The 7,754-nt window shown below is 57.1% G+C and overlaps 1 protein-coding gene across 5 annotated transcripts in view; it reads left to right on the top strand.

Moving 5' to 3' along the window:
- Positions 1-7,754, top strand: part of Arhgef10l (Rho guanine nucleotide exchange factor 10 like) — a 136,753-nt gene that overhangs the window by 32,582 nt on the left and 96,417 nt on the right. The window contains exon 1 of one of the 5 annotated variants that reach the window (XM_023722458.1): positions 2,446-2,466. The exons of the other annotated variants lie outside the window; for them this stretch is intronic. The gene's annotated coding sequence lies outside the window, so the exon portion shown is untranslated. Of the gene's footprint in view, positions 1-2,445; positions 2,467-7,754 lie in introns of those variants that run through there. 5 annotated transcript variants of the gene reach the window in all.

Genomic DNA, 7,754 nt, shown 5'->3' with positions numbered 1-7,754 from the left:
TCATCCACTCTCCCATCCATCCATCGATCCATCTGTCCATCCTCCCCTCTGGTCTCCCACGCTTCCATCCATCCAATCATCTCCGGACTCTCTGGTGTACTGAGAACTAATTACTGTGGCCACCAGAGAGGCAGCAATGAAAGGCATTGTTCCTGCCTTCAAGGAACTCAGAATCTAGTGGAGAAGCCAGAAATCAAAGCAGGTGATTCTAATCCTGCATTAGGTGCTCAAAGGGGCAAGTGGCAGGCTGTCCCTGTGGTCAGCGTGGAGGACATCCTGGACCCAGCTTGTGTAGAGGCTCCACCTGTGGGTGGGAGTGTCCCAGGCAGAAGAGGTAAGGACCAGCGTCTGGGCCAAGGGAGGGTCTTAGCTGTGGCAGGTCACCGTGGGGGTCTTGCTGTATTTCCTTTCAGTTTCTCAGTTTGGCAATAGTAGCGGCCCCACCTCATACAGTTGTTGGAATGATTAAGAAAGTTGTGCTTGCAAAAGCCTTGGAGCAATGCCTTGACTGTTGCCTCTGCTGCAGCTGAAACAGGGTGGAGGCTTAGTGGGGGCCTTTCGGTCTGCAGGGACAGTGGGGGAGGGGACTGTCCTGCTCCAGTCAGAGGCGCCTGGTGCCCTAAGAAGCCTGTCCCTCCCCCCTTTGTGTGTTTCTGCCTGACTTGAATTCTCAGGGCTGGTGACTCAGGTTTTTTCTGATGCCCTACAAGATTTGGGCCATGGGTAGGTAAATATTAACCCCACCAACCTGTCTCCAGATGCCAGCCCGTTCCACACTGGCTGCCTGGAGACCTGCTGGGCTCTGAGCCTGCTGGCCGGATGAGCAGTCACCCCCAGGGAGGAAGGGCACTTACTCCTCGCTGGGAATAGCATTTCTACCCCACTCCTACCCGGTGGCCAGTGTTGAGAAGGCCGGAGGCAGTGAGGGTGACCCTGTGGCTGCAGCTGGGTGGTGTCTCCCTGCAGAGTTCCTGCTTTTCTGACCTGGTCCCAGTTGTCCCCTTGCTCTGTTTGGGCCACCCTGGGGTGCTGTGGGTGTCAGCGGGCTCTCAGGTTTGCTCTGTGGCTCCCCTGTGCCAGGGTTTCACGTTCTTTGCATGTTTATAAAGAGGAGTCAGGCTGGTGTGGGGGGTCCCTGGCTGGGATGTGGGAGCACTCACATGGCCCAGCAGGCAGGCATGTCAGGAAGACCACGCATGAAGAACAGTGGGGACCCCAGGGTGGAGCTGCCCTCCTGTCCTGTGGGCGCCGACACCGTGGAAATGAGCTCTCAGGCTGGGCCTGCAGCACCCGAGTTCCAATCCTGATCTAGCTAGCTGTGTGAGCTGGGGGTGGTCCTTCATCTACTAGGCTGGTGTGCCTCAGAAAGCTGGGAGTAGGAAGCCCCGCCTTAGACACCTTGTAAGACAAAGCAGACAGGACCTGGGGAGTGTTGGTCCTTAGGGAGTCGCCTGCCCTGCGCAGGTCCCCTCTACAGCTGAGGGGAGAGTGAGGCCGCTTCACTGGGGTGCGGGCAGCCTGAGATGGGATGGAAAGCGGTGTCACCTCCATGCTGGGGCATAGGCGAGAGGGGGACCATGTTGGCTGGGAGAGAGGAAGCTACCAGCTCTGTCTTGGTGCTGCCCCGGCGGCTCTGCAGTCGGAGGCTCCAGGCAGCACCCCCAGTTTTCGGTGTGTCCTCCTCCTGCCTGCTGAGAGGGCGTTGGAAGCCCTGGAGCCACAGGCTAGACTGCAGCCTCTACGGGACCTTCCCTCTCCCCAGAGCGTCTTGTGTGTGTGCCAAATGCACCAGAGCCCTTGAGGGCCAGGAGAGCGCCTTGGGTTCTAACCTGAGGGGGCAGGAGAGAAGGGGACCAGTAGCAGGGTCCCCACCAACATCAGCAGAAACCTTGGCCATGGTAGGTGGGACACAGGCTCAGGCAGCAGCTGACATGGTGGGGCCTTGGGTGCCTCTCCAGGGGCAGCTGGATGGGACCAGAATGCCCTGTGGGTACTTCCAGAGGCACTGTCCAGCCCGGGGGGGAGCTGGTGGCAGGGCCAGGCCATCCCAGCCCAAGGCCCATGCCATCCTGCAGTGGCTGGGTGGGTCCCCGGGCTGTCCAGCTCCCTGGCCTCTCTGGCCTGGCCTAGGGCAGGCTACCAACAGAGTATTCTGGGGCACATGACTCATGGCCAGATGCCTGGCCCCCGCCAGGGCACTTTCTGCCTTCCTTTCTGCTGTTTTTCCCTAATATGGCCTCCTGCGCTCTCATCTCTCCTTCCTTGGGGCCCAGAGGGACTGCAAACCTGGCCTTGGGTAGACCCTGGCAGATGGCTGTCAGACCCCACGTGGTCCAGTGGGAAAGGGGTCCAAGGGTGACCTGGGCCAAGGCCAGTCGGCTCACTCTCCTCCCTTGTGGCCTTGGGCAAGTCACTATCTCTCTGATTGTGGCTGTCTTTCTTGGACTCCATCCTGCAGACCCTTAGGTAAGACCCTCTAGGTGACAGGTGTGGTGCTCAGCTTCGTGGGTCGAGCAGCGAATAGACTCAGGTGCTCTCTTCCAGGATTGGGGGCATCAGTGGGGACCTGCAATGTTGTGAGCTTGTATGGGGGTTCATGCTCACGCCTCGCCCAGTTCCAGGGAGGAGGAGAGGCTCAAAGGCACCAACGAGCATTTTATTCCCAGCTGGTGATGGAGTGCAGTAGCTGGGGTTTGTGGTGGACTCTCGTCCTTGGGTTCATACTTGTTAGCAGACTGAGCTGCTTCTGGAGGGACCGGACTGGTGCCTGGGTCAGGTCCTGTGTGAGTGAATGAGGCCACTGTGTCCCAGTGTGTACCCCAGCCATTGCAGGGAGGCAACTCAGCCTGGTGCTGTGCCTGGGGCACGGTGGGCACTGAGAGCTTACTCCTGAACTCTTGGGATTGAAGCAAGAAGGGTGGGATGTTTGGGGGTGTCCTGTTTAGGAGCCTGTTTTTGAAAAGCCCCAGGAGATGAGATGAGGTCCCCAGGCGATGGAGGCGGACGTGGCCTTTCTCCTGGGGGACAGTGGCCTCCCGCCAAAGGAGCCAATTCAGTGTGAAAATATGGGCAGCCACTCAGCCCCAGAGCGGGATGTGTTGGGGGGCTGTGGTGACCCTGGGTGGAGTGACCAAAGGGGCGTGTTGCTCAGCCGGGTGTCAGGAGCAGCATTCCACCTCTGTTATAGATGAGCCACCCGGGGCTTGGGGAGTGAGGCCGCAGCCGGGCTGGGCGTCTGCACCGCCTGATCCCGACTCACAGGAGGGCCTCGGGGTTGTGCACTGGTTCTGCCTGCCAGGCTGGACTGCAGCCTCTGTGGGACCTTCCTTCTACCCAGAGCGTCTTGTGTGTGTGTGCCAAATGCACCAGAGCCCTTGAGGGCCAGGAGAGCGCCTTGGGTTCTAACCCGAGGGGGCAGGAGAGAAGGGGACCAGTAGGAGGGTCCCCATCAACATCAGCAGAAGCTTTGGCTGTGGTAGGTGGGACACAAGCTCAGGCAGCAGCTGACATGGTGGGGCCTTGGGTGCCTCTCCAGGGGCAGCTGGATGGGACCAGAATGCACTGCGGGTGCTTCCAGAGGCACTGCAGCTGGGACACTCGCTGGGGGTCACTGGGAAGAGCCCTTGGCCTGGAGCCCTGCTCTGGTCCCTGTCCCCCTGCCCCCACGTGCTGCCCACAGAGCTGCTTCCTTGCCAGCTCCCGTGGGGGTCCTCGGTCCTAGGCCCGGCTGAGTGGGGGCCCAGGGCCACCGAGGTTTCACACTCGGGTCTGCTGTAGGGGCCAGAGGCACAGCACCTGGGTTCAAATCTCAGTCCTCTACTTACTGACTGTGAGCAGTTTTCTCCACCTCGCTGGGCCTGTCACATGCTTTTGATCCTAGCACTTGGGAGGCTGAGACAGGAGGATTGCCTTGAGTTGGAGGCCAGCCTGGGCTGGATAGTGGGTTGAAGAAGACCAGCCTGCACTATAAATCAAAACCCTGTCTCAATACAAACAAAAAAACAAAAAGATGAAGTTCCCTGCCAAAAAAAAGTGGTTTTTTTTTTTTTTTTTCCAGGGATTGGACTCAGGACCTTGTGCTTGCCAGGCAAACGCTTATTCTGCTGAGCTATCTCCCCAGCCCAAACATTTTTCTTGATTTCTTCTCTCTCTCTCTCTCTCTCTCTCTCTCTCTCTCTCTCTCTCTCTCTCTCTCTTTCTTTTTTTTTTCTTTCTAATGTATTTAGTACAGGGTCTACAGGGTCTCACCACATAGATCAGACTCAGTGATCCTCCTGTTTTTAGCTTTCCAAATGCTGGGATTATAGGCGGGTGCCGCCACGCCCAGTCTCATTTGTGGACTCAGCACGCCCCCGGGGCAGGGCCAGCCTGGTTTGTGAGTTTTCTTCATTTCCATGTGCCTCTGCATTCTAATCTGTAGGAGGAGGATGACAGTAGTCTCTGTCCCAGGGATTAAAGTAATTATAGGCAGAAAAGGCTGGACGAGTGCTGGGCAGTCCGTGAGCAAGGAGCACATGACGCTGGGGTGGCATTGATTTTGGCAGCTGTTCCTCTGTGGTGTCGGGCAACCCTTTGTTCCCCATGCATCCAGGGCCCTGGGTTTCTCCTGCTTTTGTCCTGAATGAGGGGACCTTGGTGAGGTCAGAGCGATGAGAAGGAGCGAGAGCAGATCAGGCCGACTCCCATCAGAAGCTGTTGGAGCCCTGTGGGCTGTGGAAGCTGCCTGCTAGGCCGGCACAGGTATTTATTCCCCCTGTTCTGGAGCTGAGAAATCCCCGGGCAAGTGCTGTAGATTGGATACCCACGAGGGCCTGCTCCTTGTAGATGGCTCCTTGGGGCTGTGTCTTCCCCTGGTGGAAGGTACATGTCCGTTCTCGGGGGCCACTTTGATAAGGCACTAATCTCCTTCCTAACCTGTCACCTCCCCAAGGCACCACTTCCAAACACCATCGCTTGGGGCTGGGCTTGGGCATGTGAGTTCTAGGGGACAAGCCTGACCGCTGCAGCCCCCTCTGCCCCTGCCTAGCCCCTGCTGCGCTTACTTGGCTGCAGGTGCCAGGTGCTGCAGAGGAGTTGCCTGTGCCTTTGTTCAGTGTTCCTAGGAGTGGCGCTGATGGAACGGGCTCCTCAGCCTGAGTGTCCCCTGAGGGCATGCTCGTGTGTGTGCGTGTGTGTGTGTGTGTGTGTGTGTGTGTGTGCGCACAGCTGCTGCTGCTGCTTCCTCAGATCCCCTTTCCCTGCTAGGTGGGGGGCTGTTCCTGCCTTTTCATGCCTGTGACAGCAGACCTTGTCAGTGGGACACGTGCTAGACCAGCCTTAGGACCAGGGTAGTCTTTAGCTTTGACATAGTTGTGACACCCAGGGGTTTCACACAGCCCTATCTCCAGCCCATTTATTTATTTATTTATTTATTTATTTATTTATTATTTTTTATGTACTTGGTACAGGGTCTCACTCCGCAGCTCAGACTCATAGTGATCCTCCTATTTTCAGCCTCCCCAGCGCTGGGATTATAGGCATGTGCCTCCACACTCGGTCTCCATGGCTGGCTCAGTGTGCCCAGGGGTGGGGCTGGTGGGGCTGGCGTGGCATGCGGTGCTGGGGATCCAACCCACATCCCTGCACTTGCCTAAGCAGGCGCTTCGTCCACTGAGCTGTCTCACCAGCCAGCCCTTTTATTTAAAAGAATATTTTTAGATAAGGTCTCTGTAAGTCATTAAACTACCCAGGCCTGGCTTGAACTTGCGACCCTCCTGCCTCTGCCTCCAGACTGCTGGATTATAACCGTGTGCCATGAGGCCCAACATGGACTCGTTGTTAATTCACGGGCGTAAGAGATGGTGACACCGCAGCTTGTCGTTGTCAGAGGCAGGGCTGGGTGCTGAGGGTGCAGAGGGCCACCGGGTGGGGTCCCTCGGCTCTGTGGCCCGCTTGCCCCTCCCCCACTCCCATACTGGGCCAGGTGGTGGAGACGGAGAGAGACACAGGGGCGGTCTGTGCCCCGCAGTCGAGGGGGTGACAGCACAAGTGTACTGCAGTTTTCTCAGATGCTTGTATCCCTGTACTTATCTGCCACAGCAACTTGTGGCAGTGACTTTGGTCTTTGTGTCCCTGTGACTGAGAACTGTAATGCTACCCTGCATTAGGCGGCTGGTGTCCATCTAGATCCTCAGGGACCTGACCAGATGCCCTCAGATTAGGGTTCTCTGAAGGATCCTGGCTTTGCCTGGGTGTTTGGCCTCTGGCTAATGGGTGTCAGGGGTGCCCCGCCCTCACGCTGTCGATGCAGCAGGTGGAGATGTCACCAGATGTCCCTTGGGGAATCCGATCACCCCAGATGAGAGCCCCCACGCTTGGGTGATCAGTAAAGCAGCATTTCTGTGGGTCAAGGTGTGATGGAAATTTCAAAATCTAATTCACAATCTGCCCCCTCACCCCTCCCCAGGAAAGCAAAAGAGGGAAAGAGCCCACCCCACCCTACTTTCCTTGGGTGCGTAAGGGGTCTGGCTTGGCATAAAATGCAAACAGATGCCCTGGGAGCTGCAGAAGCTGAAGGGGTCAGGGCGGCGGCGGGTCCTCACCCAGGCTGTCCAGAGGCAGAGCTGTTGCCGGAGCACGGGATGTCTCAGCCAGGCTCTCGTGTCTTCTTCCCTGGGGACTATGGTATAGGGCAGACCCTGAGTCCCTGGAGTAGGAGCACTGTGTCAGGGCTGGGAGAGTTGAGAGGGAACATGGGATGGGACCCAAATCCCTTAACCTGGACCCCTCTCTGGCCTGAACACCCCACAATCTCTCATCAGCACATCCCTAGGACCTCTCAAGGTTCCAGAGGGCTCCATCGGTACTTGTCACAGGGGCCAAGGGGGACTGTTGGATAGCGGAGGGGAGGGGCCCAGGAGAGGTAGGCCGGCTTTTCTGGCTTCTCCTTGAAGGCTGTTGAGCTTCAGAGCTCCCAGGGTGAGGGAGGGGCCTGGAGGCCTGGGTTCTAACGCAGAGGTCAGCTGCACTGGAGGAGAGGTAAGTGAGGTCAGTGCTCACTTTCTGGTTTGCGTCCTGCTGTGGAAGGAGATGGTGTTCCTGTCCTGGTCCCAGGATGGGCCATGGACGGACCCCTCAAAGGTACTGTGTTGGCGGGCACATCTGGCTGGCCATTCCAGCCCTGCCCCTCTGTCCAGGGTATTGAGCAGGTGCTGTGTCCTGCAGGGGGCAGACCTTGACCTCCCACCACCCCAACCATGGGTCTGTGTGCTGGCTCCAGCAAGCTCCTGAGTCAGGTGACAGGTGAGACCAGCTGGCGGGTCATTATAGATTGGCTGCCTAGAGAGGGTTTGCTGTCCTGAATTTAGCAGGGTGCTTGTAAGTTCTGGGAAGTAGTGAACACTCCCCACTCCTGGTACTTACAATTCTCTCAGCTTTGCTAGTGGCCTGGAGCTGGGCCCAAGCAGGCCTCATGACCCTGGGCGTTGGAGAATCCCTGAGGTCCCTCCCACAGAGCCTTGGTCATTGCTGATTTTGGTACCAACTGAGGCCATCGGTTTTTTTTTTTTTTTCTCGGAACCGGGGATTGAACTCAGGCCCTTGAGCTTGCCAGGCAGGCGCTTATTCTACTGAGCCATCTCCCCGGCCCCGAGGCCATCATTTTTAATTTTATTTATTTTTATTTTTTTCAAAGTTTTATTGATAAACATATAGCAATGAGACAGTTTCAAATCAAATCAAAAGTACAGTTTCAACAAATAATACACTGCATATAT

This window comes from Octodon degus, unplaced genomic scaffold (genome assembly GCF_000260255.1).
Source record: "Octodon degus isolate 3935 unplaced genomic scaffold, OctDeg1.0 scaffold00092, whole genome shotgun sequence".
NCBI lineage: Eukaryota > Metazoa > Chordata > Mammalia > Rodentia > Octodontidae > Octodon > Octodon degus.
This window is presented reverse-complemented; position numbering and strand designations above follow the sequence as displayed.